Below are 25,152 nucleotides of genomic sequence, written 5' to 3' on the forward strand. Positions count from 1 at the left end.
TCCCTTAAAGTGGACTTTAGACAAGACTTTACATAGAGACAAACCCCTCCTCCTCTCCGATTTTTACGATCCTTTCTAAACAGACTGTAACCCTGTAAGTTAACTGCCCAGTCATAGCTTTCATCTAACCATGTCTCGGTTATTCCCACTATGTCAAAGTTACCTGTAGATATTTCTGCTTCTAGTTCTTCCATCTTGTTTGTCAGGCTTCTGGCGTTTGCGAGCATGCAGTTTAGAGGATTTTGTTTTGTTCCAATCTCCTCACTGTGGATTGTTTTAGAAATGTTCTTACCTCCCTTCTGAGTATGTTTTCCTGGGTCGTCTTTGTTCGAGTCTAATGTTTTTCTTCCCGTCCCCTCTTCTTCTAGTTTAACGCCCTCCTGATGAGTGTAGCGAGTCTTCTGGCGAATGTGTGTTTCCCAGGTTTGTTGAGGTGTAGTCCGTCTCTGGCGAGGAGTCCATCATACCAGTAATTCACACCGTGGTCCAGGAATCCAAATCCTTGTTGTCTGCACCATCGTCTTAGCCAGTTGTTTGCATCAAGGATCCTGTTCCATCTCCTGGTGCCATGCCCGTCTACTGGAAGGATAGAAGAAAAAACTACCTGTGCATCCAGTTCCTTTACTTTCTTCCCCAACTCTTCAAAGTCCTTGCAGATTGTCGGTAGGTCCTTCCTTGCCGTGTCATTGGTGCCAACATGTATCAGAAGAAATGGGTGGACGTCCTTGGAGCTGAAGAGCTTTGGTATCCTATCGGTCACATCCTTGATCATCGCACCTGGAAGGCAGCATACTTCTCTTGCAGTTATGTCCGGTCTGCAGATGGCTGCTTCGGTGCCTCTCAGTAGTGAGTCTCCCACCACCACCACTCTTCGTTGCTTCTTGGCTGTACTTTTTGCTGTCACTTGTTGCTGTGTGCCCTTTTCTTTTTTGCTTGCTGGTATTGCTTCATTCTTAGGTGTGCCATCTTCATCCTCTACAAAGATTTGATATCGGTTCTTCAGTTGTGTGGTTGGTGATTTCTCCATGGTCTTCTTGCTTCTTTTGGTCACATGCTTCCACTCATCTGCTTTTGGAGGTTCTCTGACACTTTTTGCACCTTCTGTGACCAGTAGAGATGCTTCTGTTCTGTCTAGAAAGTCTTCATTCTCTTTGATGAGTTTCAAAGTTGCTATTCTTTCTTCCAGACCCCGCACCTTTTCTTCTAAAAGGGCCACTAGTCTACACTTCTGACAGGTGAAATTGGATTCTTCTTCTGGTCGATCTGTGAACATGTAGCACATGCTGCAGCTCACCATGTAGGTTGTCACATCTGCCATGTTGCTCCTAGATCCTGCTGACTTGCTGTGTGTTTTCCTTCTTGTGTAATCTACTCAGCCAAGCTCTCTTGCAATAATGTCCTACAGGCAAAAATTCGCGCGCCGTAAGGCGCGCGGTTTGGTGATGATTTCGAAGCAGCTGGTCCCGGCTGTACCCAACGATCTTCTAGCTTAGGGAGACTTCGCTTCTCCCAGAAGGCACCTGGAATATGCAAATTAGCCTCCTGAAGCTTGAATCCCTGGTTTGGTGATGATTTCGAAGCAGCTGGTCCCGGCTGTACCCAACGATCTTCTAGCTTAGGGAGACTTCGCTTCTCCCAGAAGGCACCTGGAATATGCAAATTAGCCTCCTGAAGCTTGAATCCCTGGTTTGGTGATGATTTCGAAGCAGCTGGTCCCGGCTGTACCCAACGATCTTCTAGCTTAGGGAGACTTCGCTTCTCCCAGAAGGCACCTGGAATATGCAAATTAGCCTCCTGAAGCTTGAATCCCTGGTTTGGTGATGATTTCGAAGCAGCTGGTCCCGGCTGTACCCAACGATCTTCTAGCTTAGGGAGACTTCGCTTCTCCCAGAAGGCACCTGGAATATGCAAATTAGCCTCCTGAAGCTTGAATCCCTGGTTTTGGCATGGCCAAGGAGACGGGGGAACAGGAGCCAACTGTGCATAAGAGTGTCATTGAGAGCCTGGCGAGCATGCAGGACCAGATTGCGGCAGTCAGGCCCATAGTAAAAGAGCATCTGAAGGATGCCCAGGCCAGGTCCTTTAAAGAAGGGAATAGAGTGTTAGTGCTTGTGCCCACGGCAGAGAGTAAACTCATGGCCAAGTGGCAAGGGTCATATGAGGTACTGGAAAAGTTGGAAGAATTGAATTATAGAGTGTACGAGCCTGGAAAGAGAAAACCAGAACAACTGTACCATGTGAACCTGCTAAAAGCCTGGAAGAACCGGGAATGTTTGGTTACAGAGGTGACTCCGGCCGTACCATCAGAGAACCCTCTGTCACCAGCCAGGGACGCGGCCGGGGGTGACGTTAAAATAGATGACGCTCTCATAAAACAGCAGTGACGGGAGGCTCAGGTTTTGGGGCAACAGAATACGGATGTATTCTCAGAACTGCTGGGGTGGACCTTGGTGATCCGACATGACATTGTCACCAAGCCTTGGGTAAGGGTACGGATGAAACCGTACTGAGTGCCAGAAGCCCGGAGGCAAGCCATCGTGGCTGAAGTGAAGCAAATGTTCCAGTTAGGAGTCATCGAGGAATCCCAGAGTGGGCCAGCCCCATTGTCCTAATTCCGAAGCCAGACGGGTCTTTACGTTTTTGCAATGACTTCCAGAAAATGAATGTGTCAAAATTTGACCTCTATCCAATGCCCCAGGTGGACGAGCTAATTGGGAGACTGTGGGAGGCCCAGTACTTCACCACGCTCGATCTTACCAAAGGTTACTGGCAGGTTCCACTGACAGAATTGGCAATAGAAAAGACCGCATTTCTAACGCCAGAGGGCCTCTAGCACTATGTCGTCTTGCCTTTTGGGTTACATGGGTCTCCGGCAATATTCCAGAGGCTGATGGACATAGTGTTAGAGCCTCATCAGAAGTACGCATCGGCATATTTAGATGATATCGTCATCTTTAGTACCAACTGGAATACCCACCTGTCACAGGTACAAGCAGTGCTGGAGTCCCTCACAATCACATGGTTAACAGCGAACTCAAAGAAATACATGATAGGGCTCACGGAAGCCCGATACTTAGGGTACGTGATCGGCCACGGGGTTATCAAACCCCAAGTAAACAAGATGGCGGCCATTCAGAACTGGCCCAAGCCATTAAATACAAAGCAAGTGAGAGCGTTCCTTGACATCATTGGATACTACTGCCGGTTTATACCTAATTTTGCTGGGAGATCGGCACCCCTAACCGACCTGTTAAAGGGAAAGAAATCGGTTATGGTCCAGTGGAACTCTCAAGCGGAGGAAGCATTCCAGTCCCTGATGTCGGCGTTGTGTGTACAGCCAGTCCTCATCAGCCCAGACTTCACCTTTATCGTTCAAACAGATGCCTCGGAGGTAGGCCTAGCATCGGTGCTGTTGCAAGAGGTGAACGGGGATGAACATCCCAGGCAGAGAAAAGTTATAGCGTAGTGGAGAAGGAGTGCTCGGGGATTTAGTGGGCCTTGGAGTCCCTACACTATTTGCTCAGGCATCAGTTTTGTTTGGTAATGGACAATTCACCTCTTGTCTGGATGAGAAATGCAAAAGAGAGGAATGCTCGGGTCACCAGATGGTTCCTGCCCCTACAAAATTTTAGTTGGGCAGAGAAGACACAGAGAAATGCGCATGCCCTGTCATGGGTCCCTTGTATTGTGACAAATGTTCAACCCCACAAGTTTGAACAGAGGGGGGGGGGGATATGTGAGGGGCGATAACTATCCCCCAGGATGCACATAGAAGCATATTGAGGCCCCTGGAGTGCATTGCAGTCACAGGCATAGCTGTGCTGGCAGTGCAGAATAAAAGTAAGTGTGGAACTGGTCAAGCTACTTGCCCAAGGCAGATTTAAGAAAACCTGGCTATCATGAATTTGCATGCCTGCACAAGCCTCCCTCTCCCCTGCTGTACAGCTGTAATGTGAAACCAGTGTGCTAGCAGCCCTCGCTGGTTAGTTTTATGGCTCTGAACTGGTGGAAAGCAGCCTACAGCCTCATGGCCATCTCTTTGTCTAGTACAGTGTTAATTTTAAGACCAAATATAATGGCATTGATTAAGTGAGATAGGGGGAATCTTACATTTTTGGAATGTGCATCAGTAGAGCGACCACACAGTGATTTTCCTAGGTTCCAGAACCAGCAGAATTCGAGGAATGGATTTGTACTTAAATGGAACCTGTCACCCCGAAAATCGCGGGTGAGGTAAGCCCACCGGCATCAGGGGCTTATCTGCAGCATTCTGTAATGCTGTAGATAAGCCCCCGATGTTACCTGAAAGAGGAGAAAAAGACGTTAGATTATACTCACCCAGGGGCGGTCCCGCTGCTGGTCAGGTCGGATGAGCGTCTCTGGTCCGCTGCGGCGCCTCCCATCTTCATTCCAAGACGTCCTCTTCTGATCTTCAGCCACGGCTCCGGCGCAGGCGTACTTTGTCTGTCCTGTTGAGGGCAGAGGATAGTACTGCAGTGCGCAGGTGCTGGGAAAGGTCAGAGAGGCCCGGCGCCTGCGCACTGCAGTACTTTGCTCTGCCCTCAACAGGGCAGACAAAGTACGCCTGCGCCGGAGCCGTGGCTGAAGATCAGAAGAGGACGCCTTGGAATGAAGGTGGGAGGCGCCACAGCGGACCAGAGACACCCGTTTGATCGGACCAGCAGCGGGACCGCCCCTGGGTGAGTATAATCTAACGTCTTTTTCTCCTCTTTCAGGTAACATCGGGGGCTTATCTACAGCATTACAGAATGCATTACAGAATGCTGGAGATAAGCCCCTGATGCCGGTGGGCTTACCTCACCCGCGATTTTCGGGGTGACAAGTTCCCTTTAACCAGGTCACACAGCTACCTCATGTTTAGATTTACAGTTAGGGCCAGAAATATTTGGACACTGACACAAGTTTTGTTATTTTAGCTGTTTACAAAAACATGTTCAGAAATAAAATTATATATGTAATATGGGCTGAAAGTGCACACTCCCAGCTGCAATATGATAGTTTCCACATCCAAATCGGAGAAAGGGTTTAGGAATCATAGCTCTGTAATGCATAGCGTCCTCTTTTTCAAGGGACCAAAAGTAATTGGACAATGGACTCTAAGGGCTGCAATTAACTCTGAAGGCGTCTCCCTCGTTAACCTGTAATCAATGAAGTAGTTAAAAGGTCAGGGGTGGATTCCAGGTGTGTGGTTTTGCATTTGGAAGCTGTTGCTGTGAGCAGACAACATGCGGTCAAAGGAACTCTCAATTGAGGTGAAGCAGAACATCCTGAGGCTGAAAAAAAAGAAAAAATCCATCAGAGAGATAGCAGACATGCTTGGAGTAGCAAAATCAACAGTTGGGTACATTCTGAGAAAAAAGGAATTGACTGGTGAGCTTGGGAACTCAAAAAGGCCTGGGCGTCCACGGATGACAACAGTGGTGGATGATCGCCGCATACTTAATTTGGTGAAGAAGAACCCGTTCACAACATCAACTGAAATCCAGAACACTCTCAGTGAAGTAGGTGTATCTGTCTCTAAGTCAACAGTAAAGAGAAGACTCCATGACAGTAAATACAAAGGGTTCACATCTAGATGCAAACCATTCATCAATACCAAAAATAGACAGAAAAACACCTCAAGAAGCCAGCTCAGTTCTGGAAAAGTATTCTATGGACAGATGAGACAAAGATCAACCTGTACCAGAATGATGGGGAGAAGAAAGGGAACGGCACATGATCCAAGGCACACCACATCCTCTGTAAAACATGGTGGAGGCAACGTGATGGCATGGGCATGCATGGCTTTCAATGGCACTGGGTCACTTGTGTTTATTGATGACATAAGAGCAGACAAGAGTAGCCGGATGAATTCTGAAGTGGACCGGGATATACTTTCAGCCCAGATTCAGCCAAATGCTGCACAGTTGATTGGACGGCGCTTCATAGTACAGATGGACAATGACCCCAAGCATACAGCCAAAGCTACCCAGGAGTTCATGAGTGCCAAAAAGTGGAACATTCTGCAATGGCCAAGTCAATCTCCAGATCTAAACCCAATTGAGCATGCATTTCACTTGCTCAAATCCAGACTTAAGACGGAAAGACCCACAAACAAGCAAGACCTGAAGGCTGCGGCTGTAAAGGCCTGGCAAAGCATTAAGAAGGAGGAAACCCAGCATTTGGTGATGTCCATGGGTTCCAGACTTAAGGCAGTGATTGCCTCCAAAGGATTTGCAACAAAATATTGAAAATAAAAATATTTTGTTTGGGTTATGTTTATTTGTCCAATTACTTTTGACCTCCTAAAATGTGGAGTGTTTGTAAAGAAATGTGTACAATTCCTACATTTTCTATCAGATATTTTTGTTCAACCCTTCAAATTAAACGTTACAATCTGCACTTGAATTCTGTTGTAGAGGTTTCATTTCAAATCCAATGTGGTGGCATGCAGAGCCCAACTCGCGAAAATTGTGTCACTGTCCAAATATTTCTGGCCCTAACTGTATATGTAAGCTAATCTCGTGAGAAGACATGTAATCCTTTTGTCGTCCCTCTACGAGCTTCCCCCAAGAGCTATATTTAATAGAAGGTTTTTCATAACTTTCAAAGGAGGGCGTATCCACCCCCTCAGTGATGTCACGACCAGAGGGTATAAAAAAAATTTATCCTCATTTTAGGAGTGGCCTTTTGCCCAGGAAGTCAGTTACGAGAGGCTATGTAGCCAGCCTGATGCATTGGGATGTCGCTCCCTTTCCCAACCACATGGCTTGCCATTGTCTGAGATGGCTGTAAGTGTTTTTCCACCTTTAATCCATTTTATTTTGTAATTGCCTGTACATACTATAATTGTCTCGTTTTTGTAACATCTTTTATCTACTTTTGTAAACACTGCCTAATCTTTTTTATTGAGTAAAAACTATAATACTTACTAGTTTCGTTTTCCTTGCCCTAATAACGTACCCCTAAGTCCTCCGAAATAAGTCATCGCTACTGATTGGGTTGGCTCATGACCCGTTATTAATTATAAGTAATAAGTGCTGGTGGCAGCGAAACATCCTGAGCTTTTGGGGAAACTGGCAGCGACGGTCGCCGTTTGATAATTGTATTTCCCGCCTGAGCGGGAGTAATTATATCACTCTCACGGCAGTGTGCCCAATAGCCAGTACATAGCAAGGTAGCTTTTCTGGTGACTATCCTAGGTGCAGTTCCCTGACTGACCTGAGGGTAAGGGGGGGCGCAAGTTCCAAACTGGGAAGTGGGATATAAATAAATCCCTGATGAAGAACTGGGGGCAAACAAACACCCCTGGTTCATGACACTGGCATAGGCTTTTATTTTTGGAGTGAACTACAGGATGGCAGTGGGGCGGTTCACTCCCTCCAGCCAGGTCGTACAAGTGGTCCATGGCCACAGATCTCATTTAAAACCCTGCAGCAAAGGTTTGGATGTGTCATTATTGGTTTGCAATCTACAGAGCAGGTGCCTCTGCAACATCCGGCTTGTGTGAAGTAACACGGAGCCAAGGGAAGCGAACGCCTGGCTTCTCCTCAGCGTGACACGGTGGTGCAGTCGCCCACGTAAACAGGTATCGAATACGGACTGTTTTGACGCCCTGACTGCTATCCAAATGATACTGTTTGCTTTTCATTTGTGAGTTTTGGACATTAAAGACATTTTGCTTTCAACTTTCCTGGGTCACTACCTCATTAACGTACAGTGTGAACAACGCCGAACAACACTGTACTGTAATAATATGTGATATCACCGCCCCTCTTATATCCCCCTGTACTGTAATAAGATGTGATATCACCGCTCCTCTTATATTATCCTGTACTGTAATAAGATGTGATATCACCGCTCCTCTTATATCCCCCTGTACTGTAATAAGATGTGATATCACCGCTCCTCTTATATTATCCTGTACTGTAATAAGATGTGATATCACCGCTCCTCTTATATCCCCCTGTACTGTAATAAGATGTGATATCACCGCTCCTCTTATATCATCCTGTATTGTAATAAGATGTGATATCACCGCTCTTATATCCCCCTGTACTGTAATAAGATGTGATATCACCGCTCCTCTTATATCTCCCTGTACTGTAATAAGGTGTGATATCACCGCTCCTCTTATATCACCCTGTACTGTAATAAGATGTGATATCACAGCTCCTCTTATATCCTCCTGTACTGTAATAAGATGTGATATCACCCCTCCTCTTATATCCCCCTGTACTGTAATAAGATGTGATATCACCGCTCCTGTTATATCCCCCTGTACTGTAATAAGATGTGATATCACCGCTCCTCTTATATCCCCCTGTACTGTAATAAGATGTGATATCACAGCTCCTCTTATATCCCCCTGTACTGTAATAAGATGTGATATCACCGCTCCTCTTATATCCCCTGTACTGTAATAAGATGTGATATCACCGCTCCTCTTATATCTCCCTGTACTGTAATAAGATGTGATATCACCGCTCCTTTTATATCCCCCTGAACTGTAATAATATGTGATATCACCGCTCCTCTTATATCCCCCTGTACTGTAATAAGGTGTAATATCACCGCTCCTCTTATATCCCCCTGTACTGTAATAAGATGTGATATCACCGCTCCTCTTATATCTCCTGTACTGTAATAAGATGTGATATCACCGCTCCTCTTATGTCTCCCTGTACTGTAATAAGATGTGATATCACCGCTCCTCTTATATCTCCCTGTACTGTAATAAGATGTGATATCACCGCTCCTCTTATATCCCCCTGTACTGTAATAAGATGTGATATCACAGCTCCTCTTATATCCTCCTGTACTGTAATAATGTGATATCACCGCTCCTCTTATATCTCCCTGTACTGTAATAAGATGTGATATCACCGCTCCTCTTATATCCCCTGTACTGTAATAAGATGTGATATCACCGCTCCTCTTATATCCCCTGTACTGTAATAAGATGTGATATCACCGCTCCTCTTATATCTCCCTGTACTGTAATAAGATGTGATATCACCGATCCTCTTATATCACCCTGTACTGTAATAAGATGTGATATCACCGCTCCTCTTATATCACCCTGTACTGTAATAAGATGTGATATAACCGCTCCTCTTATATCACCCTGTACTGTAATAAGATGTGATATCACCGCTCCTCTTATATTATCCTGTACTGTAATAAGGTGTGATATCACCGCTCCTCTTATATCACCCTGTACTGTAATAAGATGTGATATCACCGCTCCTCTTATATCCTCCTGTACTGTAATAAGATGTGATATCACCCCTCCTCTTATATCCCCCTGTACTGTAATAAGATGTGATATCACCGCTCCTGTTATATCCCCCTGTACTGTAATAAGATGTGATATCACCGCTCCTCTTATATCCCCCTGTACTGTAATAAGATGTGATATCACAGCTCCTCTTATATCCCCCTGTACTGTAATAAGATGTGATATCACCGCTCCTCTTATATCCCCTGTACTGTAATAAGATGTGATATCACCGCTCCTCTTATATCTCCCTGTACTGTAATAAGATGTGATATCACCGCTCCTTTTATATCCCCCTGAACTGTAATAATATGTGATATCACCGCTCCTCTTATATCCCCCTGTACTGTAATAAGGTGTAATATCACCGCTCCTCTTATATCCCCCTGTACTGTAATAAGCTGTGATATCACCGCTCCTCTTATATCTCCTGTACTGTAATAAGATGTGATATCACCGCTCCTCTTATATCTCCCTGTACTGTAATAAGATGTGATATCACCGCTCCTCTTATATCTCCCTGTACTGTAATAAGATGTGATATCACCGCTCCTCTTATATCCCCTGTACTGTAATAAGATGTGATATCACCGCTCCTCTTATATTCCCCTGTACTGTAATAAGATGTGATATCACCGCTCCTCTTATGTCTCCCTGTACTGTAATAAGATGTGATATCACCGCTCCTCTTATATCTCCCTGTACTGTAATAAGATGTGATATCACCGCTCCTCTTATATCCCCCTGTACTGTAATAAGATGTGATATCACAGCTCCTCTTATATCCTCCTGTACTGTAATAATGTGATATCACCGCTCCTCTTATATCTCCCTGTACTGTAATAAGATGTGATATCACCGCTCCTCTTATATCCCCTGTACTGTAATAAGATGTGATATCACCGCTCCTCTTATATCTCCCTGTACTGTAATAAGATGTGATATCACCGATCCTCTTATATCACCCTGTACTGTAATAAGATGTGATATCACCGCTCCTCTTATATTATCCTGTACTGTAATAAGATGTGATATCACCGCTCCTCTTATATCCCCTGTATTGTAATAAGATGTGATATCGCCGCTCCTCTTATATCCCCCTGTACTGTAATAAGATGTGATATCACGCTCCTCTTATATCCCCCTGTACTGTAATAAGATGTGATATCACCGCTCCTCTTATATCCCCTGTACTGTAATAAGATGTGATATCACCGCTCCTCTTATATCCCCCTGTACTGTAATAAGATGTGATATCACCGCTCCTCTTATATCCCCTGTACTGTAATAAGATGTGATATCACGCTCCTCTTATATCCCCCTGTACTGTAATAAGATGTGATATCACCGCTCCTCTTATATCTCCCTGTACTGTAATAAGATGTGATATCACCGCTCCTCTTATATCCCGCTGTACTGTAATAAGATGTGATATCACGCTCCTCTTATATCCCCCTGTACTGTAATAAGATGTGATATCACCGCTCCTCTTATATCCCCTGTACTGTAATAAGATGTGATATCACCGCTCCTCTTATATCTCCCTGTACTGTAATAAGATGTGATATCACCGCTCCTCTTATATCACCCTGTACTGTAATAAGATGTGATATCACCAATCCTCTTATATCCCCCTGTACTGTAATAAGATGTGATATCACCGCTCCCCTTATATCTCCCTGTACTGTAATAAGATGTGATATCACCGCTCCTCTTATATCCCCTGTACTGTAATTAGATGTGATATCACCGCTCCTCTTATATCCCCCTGTACTGTAATAAGATGTGATATCACCGCTCCTCTTATATCACCCTGCACTGTAATAAGATGTGATATCACAGCTCCTCTTATATCCTCCTGTACTGTAATAAGATGTGATATCACCGCTCCTCTTATATCCCCTGTACTGTAATAAGATGTGATATCACCTCTCCTCTTATATCCCCTGTACTGTAATAAGATGTGATATCACCGCTCCTCTTATATCCCCCTGTACTGTAATAAGATGTGATATCACCGCTCCTCTTATATCCCCCTGTACTGTAATAAGATGTGATATCACCGCTTCTCTTATATCCCCTGTACTGTAATAAGATGTGATATCACCGCTTCTCTTATATCCCCTGTACTGTAATAAGATGTGATATCACCGCTCCTCTTATATCACCCTGTACTGTAATAAGATGTGATATCACCGCTCCTCTTATATCACCCTGTACTGTAATAAGATGTGATATCACCAATCCTCTTATATCCCCCTGTACTGTAATAAGATGTGATATCACCGCTCCTCTTATATCCCCCTGTACAGTAATAAGATGTGATATCACCGCTCCTCTTACATCACCTGTACTGTAATAAGATGATATCACCGCTCCTCTTATATTCCCCTGTACTGTAATAAGATGTGATATCACCGCTCCTCTTATATCCCCTGTACTGTAATAAGATGTGATATCATCGCTCCTCTTATATCCCCCTGTACTGTAATAATATGTGATATCATCGCTCCTCTTATATCCCCCTGTACTGTAATAAGATGTGATATCACCGCTCCTCTTATATCCCCCTGTACTGTAATAAGATGTGATATCACCGCTCCTCTTATATCCCCCTGTACTGTAATAAGATGTGATATCACCGCTCCTCTTATATCCCTCTGTACTGTAATAAGATGTGATATCACCGCTCCTCTTATATCCCCCTGTACTGTAATAAGATGTGATATCACCGCCCCTCTTATATCCCCCTGTACTGTAATAAGATGTGATATCACCGCTCCTCTTATATCCCCTGTACTGTAATAAGATGTGATATCACCGCTCCTCTTATATCCCCCTGTACTGTAATTAGATGTGATATCACCGCTCCTCTTATATCCCCCTGTACTGTAATAAGATGTGATATCACCGCCCCTCTTATATCCCCCTGTACTGTAATAAGATGTGATATCACCGCTCCTCTTATATCCCCTGTAATGTAATAAGATGTGATATCACCGCTCCTCTTATATCCCCCTGTACTGTAATAAGATGTGATATCACCGCCCCTCTTATATCCCCCTGTACTGTAATAAGATGTGATATCACCGCCCCTCTTATATCCCCCTGTACTGTAATAAGATGTGATATCACCGCTCCTCTTATATCCCCTGTACTGTAATAAGATGTGATATCACCGCTCCTCTTATATCCCCCTGTACTGTAATTAGATGTGATATCACCGCTCCTCTTATATCCCCCTGTACTGTAATAAGATGTGATATCACCGCCCCTCTTATATCCCCCTGTACTGTAATAAGATGTGATATCACCGCCCCTCTTATATCCCCCTGTACTGTAATAAGATGTGATATCACCGCTCCTCTTATATCCCCTGTACTGTAATAAGATGTGATATCACCGCTCCTCTTATATCCCCCTGTACTGTAATTAGATGTGATATCACCGCTCCTCTTATATCCCCCTGTACTGTAATAAGATGTGATATCACCGCCCCTCTTATATCCCCTGTACTGTAATAAGATGTGATATCACCGCTCCTCTTATATCATCCTGTACTGTAATAAGATGTGATATCACCGCTCCTCTTATATCCCCCTGTACTGTAATAAGATGTGATATCACCGCTCCTCTTATATCACCGCTGTACTGTAATAAGATGTGATATCACCGCTCCTCTTATATCCCCCTGTACTGTAATAAGATGTGATATCACCGCTCCTCTTATATCCCCCTGTACTGTAATAAGATGATATCACCGCTCCTCTTATATCCCCCTGTACTGTAATAAGATGTGATATCACCGCTCCTCTTATATCCCCCTGTACTGTAATAAGATGTGATATCACCGCCCCTCTTATATCCCCCTGTACTGTAATAAGATGTGATATCACCGCTCCTCTTATATCATCCTGTACTGTAATAAGATGTGATATCACCGCTCCTCTTATATCCCCCTGTACTGTAATAAGATGTGATATCACCGCTCCTCTTATATCACCGCTGTACTGTAATAAGATGTGATATCACCGCTCCTCTTATATCCCCCTGTACTGTAATAAGATGTGATATCACCGCCCCTCTTATATCCCCCTGTACTGTAATAAGATGTGATATCACCGCTCCTCTTATATCCTCCTATACTGTAATAAGATGTGATATCACCGCTCCTCTTATATCACCTGTACTGTAATTAGATGTGATATCACCGCTCCTCTTATATCTCCCTGTACTGTAATAACATGTAACAAAGTAACATAGTAACATAGTAACATAGTTAGTAAGGCCGAAAAAAGACATTTGTCCATCCAGTTCAGCCTATATTCCATCATAATAAATCCCCAGATCTACGTCCTTCTACAGAACCTAATTGTATGATACAATATTGTTCTGCTCCAGGAAGACATCCAGGCCTCTCTTGAACCCCTCGACTGAGTTCGCCATCACCACCTCCTCAGGCAAGCAATTCCAGATTCTCACTGCCCTAACAGTAAAGAATCCTCTTCTATGTTGGTGGAAAAACCTTCTCTCCTCCAGACGCAAAGAATGCCCCCTTGTGCCCGTCACCTTCCTTGGTATAAACAGATCCTCAGCGAGATATTTGTATTGTCCCCTTATATACTTATACATGGTTATTAGATCGCCCCTCAGTCGTCTTTTTTCTAGACTAAATAATCCTAATTTCGCTAATCTATCTGGGTATTGTAGTTCTCCCATTCCCTTTATTAATTTTGTTGCCCTCCTTTGTACTCTCTCTAGTTCCATTATATCCTTCCTGAGCACCGGTGCCCAAAACTGGACACAGTACTCCATGTGCGGTCTAACTAGGGATTTGTACAGAGGCAGTATAATGCTCTCATCATGTGTATCCAGACCTCTTTTAATGCACCCCATGATCCTGTTTGCCTTGGCAGCTGCTGCCTGGCACTGGCTGCTCCAGGTAAGTTTATCATTAACTAGGATCCCCAAGTCCTTCTCCCTGTCAGATTTACCCAGTGGTTTCCCGTTCAGTGTGTAATGGTGATATTGATTCCCTCTTCCCATGTGTATAACCTTACATTTATCATTGTTAAACCTCATCTGCCACCTTTCAGCCCAAGTTTCCAACTTATCCAGATCCATCTGTAGCAGAATACTATCTTCTCTTGTATTAACTGCTTTACATAGTTTTGTATCATCTGCAAATATCGATATTTTACTGTGTAAACCTTCTACCAGATCATTAATGAATATGTTGAAGAGAACAGGTCCCAATACTGACCCCTGCGGTACCCCACTGGTCACAGCGACCCAGTTAGAGACTATACCATTTATAACCACCCTCTGCTTTCTATCACTAAGCCAGTTACTAACCCATTTACACACATTTTCCCCCAGACCAAGCATTCTCATTTTGTGTACCAACCTCTTGTGCGGCACGGTATCAAACGCTTTGGAAAAATCGAGATATACCACGTCCAATGACTCACCGTGGTCCAGCCTATAGCTTACCTCTTTATAAAAACTGATTAGATTGGTTTGACAGGAGCGATTTCTCATAAACCCATGCTGATATGGAGTTAAACAGTTATTCTCATTGAGATAATCCAGAATAACATCCCTCAGAAACCCTTCAAATATTTTACCAACAATAGAGGTTAGACTTACTGGCCTATAATTTCCAGGTTCACTTTTAGAGCCCTTTTTGAATATTGGCACCACATTTGCTATGCGCCAGTCCTGCGGAACAGACCCTGTCGCTATAGAGTCCCTAAAAATAAGAAATAATGGTTTATCTATTACATTACTTAGTTCTCTTAGTACTCGTGGGTGTATGCCATCCGGACCCGGAGATTTATCTATTTTAATCTTATTTAGCCGGTTTCGCACCTCTTCTTGGGTTAGATTGGTGACCCTTAATATAGGGTTTTCATTGTTTCTTGGGATTTCACCTAGCATTTCATTTTCCACCGTGAATACCGTGGAGAAGAAGGTGTTTAATATGTTAGCTTTTTCCTCGTCATCTACAACCATTCTTTCCTCACTATTTTTTAAGGGGCCTACATTTTCAGTTTTTATTCTTTTACTATTGATATAGTTGAAGAACAGTTTGGGATTAGTTTTACTCTCCTTAGCAATGTGCTTCTCTGTTTCCTTTTTGGCAGCTTTAATTAGTTTTTTAGATAAAGTATTTTTCTCCCTATAGTTTTTTAAAGCTTCAATGGTGCCATCCTGCTTTAGTAGTACAAATGCTTTCTTTTTACTGTTAATTGCCTGTCTTACTTCTTTGTTTAGCCATATTGGGTTTTTCCTATTTCTAGTCCTTTTATTCCCACAAGGTATAAACCGCTTACACTGCTTATTTAGGATGTTCTTAAACATTTCCCATTTATTATCTGTATTCTTATTTCTGAGGATATTGTCCCAGTCTAACAGATTAAGGGCATCTCTAAGCTGGTCAAACTTTGCCTTCCTAAAGTTCAATGTTTTTGTGACTCCCTGACAAGTCCCCCTAGTGAAAGACAGGTGAAACTGCACAATATTGTGGTCGCTATTTCCTAAATGCCCAACCACCTGCAGATTTGTTATTCTGTCAGGTCTATTAGATAGTATTAGGTCTAAAAGTGCTGCTCCTCTGGTTGGATTCTGCACCAATTGTGAAAGATAATTTTTCTTGGTTATTAGCAGAAACCTGTTGCCTTTATGGGTTTCACAGGTTTCTGTTTCCCAGTTAATATCCGGATAGTTAAAGTCCCCCATAACCAGGACCTCATTATGGGTTGCAGCTTCATCTATCTGCTTTAGAAGTAGACTTTCCATACTTTCTGTTATATTTGGGGGTTTGTAACAGACCCCAATGAGAATTTTGTTACCATTTTTCCCTCCATGAATTTCAACCCATATGGACTCGACATCCTCATTCCCTTCGCTAATATCCTCCCTTAAAGTGGACTTTAGACAAGACTTTACATAGAGACAAACCCCTCCTCCTCTCCGATTTTTACGATCCTTTCTAAACAGACTGTAACCCTGTAAGTTAACTGCCCAGTCATAGCTTTCATCTAACCATGTCTCGGTTATTCCCACTATGTCAAAGTTACCTGTAGATATTTCTGCTTCTAGTTCTTCCATCTTGTTTGTCAGGCTTCTGGCGTTTGCGAGCATGCAGTTTAGAGGATTTTGTTTTGTTCCAATCTCCTCGCTGTGGATTGTTTTAGAAATGTTCTTACCTCCCTTCTGAGTATGTTTTCCTGGGTCGTCTTTGTTCGAGTCTAATGTTTTTCTTCCCGTCCCCTCTTCTTCTAGTTTAACGCCCTCCTGATGAGTGTAGCGAGTCTTCTGGCGAATGTGTGTTTCCCAGGTTTGTTGAGGTGTAGTCCGTCTCTGGCGAGGAGTCCATCATACCAGTAATTCACACCGTGGTCCAGGAATCCAAATCCTTGTTGTCTGCACCATCGTCTTAGCCAGTTGTTTGCATCAAGGATCCTGTTCCATCTCCTGGTGCCATGCCCGTCTACTGGAAGGATAGAAGAAAAAACTACCTGTGCATCCAGTTCCTTTACTTTCTTCCCCAACTCTTCAAAGTCCTTGCAGATTGTCGGTAGGTCCTTCCTTGCCGTGTCATTGGTGCCAACATGTATCAGAAGAAATGGGTGGACGTCCTTGGAGCTGAAGAGCTTTGGTATCCTATCGGTCACATCCTTGATGTGATATCACCGCTCCTCTTATATCCCCCTGTACTGTAATAAGATGTGATATCACCACTCCTCTTATATCTCCCTGTACTGTAATAAGATGTGATATCACCGCTCCTCTTATATCCCCTGTACTGTAATAAGATGTGATATCACCGCTCCTCTTATATCTCCCTGTACTGTAATAAGATGTGATATCACCACTCCTCTTATATCCCCCTGTACTGTAATAAGATGTGATATCACCGCTCCTCTTATATCTCCCTGTACTGTAATAAGATGTGATATCACCACTCCTCTTATATCTCCCTGTACTGTAATAAGATGTGATTTCACCGCTCCTCTTATATCCCCCTGTACTGTAATAAGATGTGATATCACCACTCCTCTTATATCTCCCTGTACTGTAATAAGATGTGATATCACCGCTCCTCTTATATCACCCCTGTACTGTAATAAGATGTGATATCACCGCTCCTCTTATATCTCCCTGTACTGTAATAAGATGTGATTTCACCGCTCCTCTTATATCCCCCTGTACTGTAATAAGATGTGATATCACCACTCCTCTTATATCACCCCTGTACTGTAATAAGATGTGATATCACCGCTCCTCTTATATCACCCTGTACTGTAATAAGATGTGATATCACCGCTCCTCTTATATCACCCTGTACTGTAATAAGATGTGATATCACCGCTCCTCTTCTATCCCCTGTACTGTAATAAGATGTGATATCACCGCTCCTCTTATATCCCCTGTACTGTAATAAGATGTGATATCACCGCTCCTCTTATATCCCCCTGTGTTGTAATAAGATGTGATATCACCGCTCCTCTTATATCCCCTGTACTGTAATAAGATGTGATATCACCGCTCCTCTTATATCCCCCTGTACTGTAATAAGATGTGATATCACCGCTCCTCTTATATCCCCTGTACTGTAATAAGATGTGATATCACCGCTCCTCTTCTATCCCCTGTACTGTAATAAGATGTGATATCACCGCTCCTCTTATATCCCCCTGTACTGTAATAAGATGTGATATCACCGCTCCTCTTATATCTCCCTGTACTGTAATAAGATGTGATATCACCGCTCCCCTTATATCCCCTGTACTGTAATAAGATGTGATTTCACCGCTCCTCTTCTATCCCCTGTACTGTAATAAGATGTGATATCACCGCTCCTCTTATATCCCCTGTACTGTAATAAGATGTGATATCACCGCTCCTCTTATATCACCCCTGTACTGTAATAAGATGTGATATCACCGCTCCTCTTATATCACCCTGTACTGTAATAAGATGTGATATCACCGCTCCTCTTATATCTCCCTGTACTGTAATAAGATGTGATATCACCGCTCCCCTTATATCCCCTGTACTGTAATAAGATGTGATTTCACCGCTCCTCTTCTATCCCCTGTACTGTAATAAGATGTGATTTCACCGCTCCTCTTCTATCCCCTGTACTGTAATAAGATGTGATATCACCGCTCCTCTTATATCCCCTGTACTGTAATAAGATGTGATATCACCGCTCCTCTTATATCGCTCCAGCACTGTTATAATCTCCGGTTTGCGTTGTCGTCCCATCTTGTCGCGGTGACTCAGGCTGTGGACAGTGCGACATGTCGGGACTTGCTTGGGGAGGAATGATCGGCGGTAACTGAACCTGCCCTGCAGCCGCACAGAACACAAGCTGCGCCCTGGGTACAGGGAGCTCCGCCATCTACTGCTGACACATGATGGCACCAATATATCTGTACATAAATGTCAGGGACCTCCAGGAATCACAGAGCTCAGGATGAAGAGATCCAAAGATATTCTGCTTAATGCTACTGACTGCTGAGCCGTGTATCTAATCCTCTCCTGTGTGATACTGACTGCTGAGCCGTGTATCTAATCCTCTCCTGTGTGATACTGTCTGCTGAGCCGTGTATCTAATCCTATCCTGTGTGATACTGTCTGCTGAGCCGTGTATCTAATCCCATCCTGTGTGATACTGTCTGCTGAGCCATGTATCTAATCCTCTCCTGTGTGATACTGACTGCTGAGCCGTGTATCTAATCCTCTCCTGTGTGATACTGACTGCTGAGCCGTGTATCTAATCCTCTCCTGTGTGATACTGTCTGCTGAGCCGTGTATCTAATCCTCTCCTGTGTGATACTGACTGCTGAGCCGTGTATCTAATCCTCTCCTGTGTGATACTGACTGCTGAGCCGTGTATCTAATCCTCTCCTGTGTGATACTGACTGCTGAGCCGTGTATCTAATCCTCTCCTGTGTGATACTGACTGCTGAGCCGTGTATCTAATCCTCTCCTGTGTGATACTGTCTGCTAAGCCGTGTATCTAATCCTCTCCTGTGTGATACTGTCTGCTGAGCCGTGTATCTAATCCTCTCCTGTGTGATACTGTCTGCTGAGCCGTGTATCTAATCCTCTCCTGTGTGATACTGACTGCTAAGCCGTGTATCTAATCCTCTCCTGTGTGATACTGTCTGCTGAGCCGTGTATCTAATCCTCTCCTGTGTGATACTGTCTGCTAAGCCGTGTATCTAATCCTCTCCTGTGTGATACTGTCTGTTAAGCCGTGTATCTAATCCTCTCCTGTGTGATACTGTCTGCTGAGCCGTGTATCTAATCCTATCCTGTGTGATACTGACTGCTGAGCTGTGTATCTAATCCTCTCCTGTGTGATACTGTCTGTTAAGCCGTGTATCTAATCCTCTCCTGTGTGATACTGTCTGCTGAGCCATGTATCTAATCCTATCCTGTGTGATACTGTCTGCTGAGCCGTGTATCTAATCCTCTCCTGTGTGATACTGTCTGCTAAGCCATGTATCTAATCCTCTCCTGTGTGATACTGTCTGCTGAGCCGTGTATCTAATCCTCTCCTGTGTGATACTGTCTGCTAAGCCATGTATCTAATCCTCTCCTGTGTGATACTGTCTGCTGAGCCGTGTATCTAATCATGTCCTGTGTGATACTGACTGCTGAGCCGTGCATCTAATCCTGTCCTGTGTGATACTGACTGCTGAGCCGTGTATCTAATCCTGACCTGTGTGATACTGTCTGCTGAGCCGTGTATCTAATCCTCTCCTGTGTGATACTGACTGCTGAGCCGTGTATCTAATCCCATCCTGTGTGATACTGTCTGCTGAGCCGTGTATCTAATCCTCTCCTGTGTGATACTGACTGCTGAGCCGTGTATCTAATCCCATCCTGTGTGATACTGTCTGCTGAGCCGTGTATCTAATCCTCTCCTGTGTGATACTGACTGCTGAGCCGTGTATCTAATCCTATCCTGTGTGATACTGACTGCTGAGCCATGTATCTAATCCTCTCCTGTGTGATACTATCTGCTGAGCCGTGTATCTAATCCTCTCCTGTGTGATACTGACTGCTGAGCCGTGTATCTAATCCTCTCCTGTGTGATACTGTCTGCTGAGCCGTGTATCTAATCCTATCCTGTGTGATACTGACTGCTGAGCCGTGTATCTAATCCTCTCCTGTGTGATACTGACTGCTGAGCCGTGTATCTAATCCTATCCTGTGTGATACTGCCTGCTGAGCCGTGTATCTAATCCTCTCCTGTGTGATACTGACTGCTGAGCCGTGTATCTAATCCTATCCTGTGTGATACTGACTGCTGAGCCATGTATCTAATCCTCTCCTGTGTGATACTGTCTGTTGAGCCGTGTATCTAATCCTCTCCTGTGTGATACTGACTGCTGAGCCGTGTATCTAATCCTCTCCTGTGTGATACTGTCTGCTGAGCTGTGTATCTAATCCTCTCCTGTGTGATACTGTATGCTGAGCCGTGTATCTAATCCTATCCTGTGTGATACTGACTGCTGAGCCGTGTATCTAATCCTGTCCTGTGTGATACTGACTGCTGAGCCGTGTATCTAATCCTCTCCTGTGTGATACTGTCTGCTAAGCCGTGTATCTAATCCTCTCCTGTGTGATACTGACTGCTGAGCCGTGTATCTAATCCTATCCTGTGTGATACTGACTGCTGAGCCGTGTATCTAATCCTGTCCTGTGTGATACTGACTGCTGAGCCGTGTATCTAATCCTCTCCTGTGTGATACTGTCTGCTAAGCCGTGTATCTAATCCTCTCCTGTGTGATACTGTCTGCTAAGCCGTGTATCTAATCCTCTCCTGTGTGATACTGTCTGCTGAGCCGTGTATCTAATCCTCTCCTGTGTGATACTGTCTGCTAAGCCGTGTATCTAATCCTCTCCTGTGTGATACTGTCTGCTGAGCCGTGTATCTAATCATGTCCTGTGTGATACTGACTGCTGAGCCGTGCATCTAATCCTGTCCTGTGTGATACTGACTGCTGAGCCGTGTATCTAATCCTGACCTGTGTGATACTGTCTGCTGAGCCGTGTATCTAATCCTCTCCTGTGTGATACTGACTGCTGAGCCGTGTATCTAATCCCATCCTGTGTGATACTGTCTGCTGAGCCGTGTATCTAATCCTCTCCTGTGTGATACTGACTGCTGAGCCGTGTATCTAATCCCATCCTGTGTGATACTGTCTGCTGAGCCGTGTATCTAATCCTCTCCTGTGTGATACTGACTGCTGAGCCGTGTATCTAATCCTCTCCTGTGTGATACTGTCTGCTGAGCCGTGTATCTAATCCTCTCCTGTGTGATACTGTCTGCTGAGCCGTGTATCTAATCCTCTCCTGTGTGATACTGTCTGCTGAGCCGTGTATCTAATCCTCTCCTGTGTGATACTGACTGCTGAGCCATGTATCTAATCCTGTCCTGTGTGATACTGACTGCTGAGCCGTGTATCTAATCCTCTCCTGTGTGATACTGTCTGCTAAGCCGTGTATCTAATCCTATCCTGTGTGATACTGTCTGCTGAGCCATGTATCTAATCCTCTCCTGTGTGATACTGTCTGCTAAGCCGTGTATCTAGTCCTATCCTGTGTGATACTGACTGCTGAGCCATGTATCTAATCCTGTCCTGTGTGATACTGACTGCTGAGCCGTGTATCTAATCCTCTCCTGTGTGATACTGACTGCTGAGCCGTGTATCTAATCCTCTCCTGTGTGATACTGACTGCTGAGCCGTGTATCTAATCCTGTCCTGTGTGATACTGACTGCTGAGCCGTGTATCTAATCCTCTCCTGTGTGATACTGTCTGCTAAGCCGTGTATCTAATCCTATCCTGTGTGATACTGTCTGCTGAGCCATGTATCTAATCCTCTCCTGTGTGATACTGTCTGCTAAGCCATGTATCTAATCCTCTCCTGTGTGATACTGTCTGCTGAGCCGTGTATCTAATCCTCTCCTGTGTGATACTGACTGCTGAGCCATGTATCTAATCCTGTCCTGTGTGATACTGACTGCTGAGCCATGTATCTAATCCTCTCCTGTGTGATACTGACTGCTGAGCTGTGTATCTAATCCTGTCCTGTGTGATACTGACTGCTGAGCCGTGTATCTAATCCTATCCTGTGTGATACTGACTGCTGAGCCGTGTATCTAATCCTCTCCTGTGTGATACTGACTGCTGAGCCGTGTATCTAATCCTCTCCTGTGTGATACTGTCTGCTAAGCCGTGTATCTAATCCTATCCTGTGTGATACTGTCTGCTGAGCCATGTATCTAATCCTCTCCTGTGTGATACTGTCTGCTAAGCCGTGTATCTAGTCCTATCCTGTATGATACTGTCTGCTGAGCCGTGTATCTAATCCTGTCCTGTGTGATACTGACTGCTGAGCCGTGTATCTAATCCTCTCCTGTGTGATACTGACTGCTGAGCTGTGTATCTAATCCTGTCCTGTGTGATACTGACTGCTGAGCCGTGTATCTAATCCTATCCTGTGTGATACTGACTGCTGAGCCGTGTATCTAATCCTCTCCTGTGTGATAGTGACTGCTGAGCTGTGTATCTAATCCTGTCCTGTGTGATACTGACTGCTGAGCCGTGTATCTAATCCTCTCCTGTGTGATACTGACTGCTGAGCTGTGTATCTAATCCTGTCCTGTGTGATACTGACTGCTGAGCCGTGTATCTAATCCTATCCTGTGTGATACTGTCTGCTGAGCCGTGTATCTAATCCTATCCTGTGTGATACTGTCTGCTGAGCCGTGTATCTAATCCTATCCTGTGTGATACTGTCTGCTGAGCTGTGTATCTAATCCTGTCCTGTGTGATACTGACTGCTGAGCCATGTATCTAATCCTATCCTGTGTGATACTGTCTGCTGAGCCGTGTATCTAATCCTATCCTGTGTGATACTGACTGCTGAGCCGTGTATCTAATCCTCTCCTGTGTGATACTGACTGCTGAGCTGTGTATCTAATCCTCTCCTGTGTGATACTGACTGCTGAGCTGTGTATCTAATCCTCTCCTGTGTGATACTGTCTGCTGAGCCGTGTATCTAATCCTATCCTGTGTGATACTGACTGCTGAGCCGTGTATCTAATCCTATCCTGTGTGATACTGACTGCTGAGCCGTGTATCTAATCCTCTCCTGTGTGATACTGACTGCTGAGCTGTGTATCTAATCCTATCCTGTGTGATACTGACTGCTGAGCCGTGTATCTAATCCTCTCCTGTGTGATACTGACTGCTGAGCTGTGTATCTAATCCTCTCCTGTGTGATACTGTCTGCTGAGCTGTGTATCTAATCCTATCCTGTGTGATACTGACTGCTGAGCTGTGTATCTAATCCTGTCCTGTGTGATACTGACTGCTGAGCCGTGTATCTAATCCTATCCTGTGTGATACTGACTGCTGAGCTGTGTATCTAATCCTATCCTGTGTGATACTGTCTGCTGAGCCGTGTATCTAATCCTATCCTGTGTGATACTGTCTGCTGAGCTGTGTATCTAATCCTATCCTGTGTGATACTGTCTGCTGAGCCGTGTATCTAATCCTATCCTGTGTGATACTGTCTGCTGAGCCGTGTATCTAATCCTATCCTGTGTGATACTGTCTGCTGAGCCGTGTATCTAATCCTATCCTGTGTGATACTGTCTGCTGAGCCGTGTATCTAATCCTATCCTGTGTGATACTGACTGCTGAGCCGTGTATCTAATCCTATCCTGTGTGATACTGACTGCTGAGCCGTGTATCTAATCCTCTCCTGTGTGATACTGACTGCTGAGCTGTGTATCTAATCCTATCCTGTGTGATACTGACTGCTGAGCCGTGTATCTAATCCTCTCCTGTGTGATACTGACTGCTGAGCTGTGTATCTAATCCTCTCCTGTGTGATACTGTCTGCTGAGCTGTGTATCTAATCCTATCCTGTGTGATACTGACTGCTGAGCTGTGTATCTAATCCTGTCCTGTGTGATACTGACTGCTGAGCCGTGTATCTAATCCTATCCTGTGTGATACTGTCTGCTGAGCTGTGTATCTAATCCTATCCTGTGTGATACTGTCTGCTGAGCCGTGTATCTAATCCTATCCTGTGTGATACTGTCTGCTGAGCCGTGTATCTAATCCTCTCCTGTGTGATACTGACTGCTGAGCCGTGTATCTAATCCTATCCTGTGTGATACTGACTGCTGAGCCGTGTATCTAATCCTCTCCTGTGTGATACTGACTGCTGAGCCGTGTATCTAATCCTCTCCTGTGTGACACTGACTGCTGAGCTGAGTATCTAATCCTCTCCTGTGTGATACTGTCTGCTGAGCTGTGTATCTAATCCTATCCTGTGTGATACTGACTGCTGAGCTGTGTATCTAATCCTGTCCTGTGTGATACTGACTGCTGAGCCGTGTATCTAATCCTATCCTGTGTGATACTGTCTGCTGAGCTGTGTATCTAATCCTATCCTGTGTGATACTGTCTGCTGAGCCGTGTATCTAATCCTATCCTGTGTGATACTGTCTGCTGAGCCGTGTATCTAATCCTATCCTGTGTGATACTGTCTGCTGAGCTGTGTATCTAATCCTCTCCTGTGTGATACTGACTGCTGAGCCGTGTATCTAATCCTATCCTGTGTGATACTGTCTGCTGAGCTGTGTATCTAATCCTATCCTGTGTGATACTGTCTGCTGAGCCGTGTATCTAATCCTCTCCTGTGTGATACTGACTGCTGAGCCGTGTATCTAATCCTCTCCTGTGTGATACTGACTGCTGAGCCGTGTATCTAATCCTCTCCTGTGTGATACTGTCTGCTGAGCCGTGTATCTAATCCTATCCTGTGT

General features: G+C 44.5%; 1 protein-coding gene across 1 annotated transcript in view; it reads left to right on the forward strand.

Moving 5' to 3' along the window:
- The first annotated feature begins 704 nt into the window (after window positions 1-704).
- Window positions 705-25,152, forward strand: part of LOC138671430 (ankyrin repeat domain-containing protein 50-like) — an 85,241-nt gene continuing 60,793 nt past the window's right edge. Inside the window, exon 1 of the mRNA XM_069759599.1 lies at window positions 705-846. The gene's annotated coding sequence lies outside the window, so the exon portion shown is untranslated. The remainder of the gene's footprint in view (window positions 847-25,152) is intronic.

Source organism: Ranitomeya imitator, chromosome 3, assembly GCF_032444005.1.
Source record: "Ranitomeya imitator isolate aRanImi1 chromosome 3, aRanImi1.pri, whole genome shotgun sequence".
Classification (NCBI taxonomy): domain Eukaryota; kingdom Metazoa; phylum Chordata; class Amphibia; order Anura; family Dendrobatidae; genus Ranitomeya; species Ranitomeya imitator.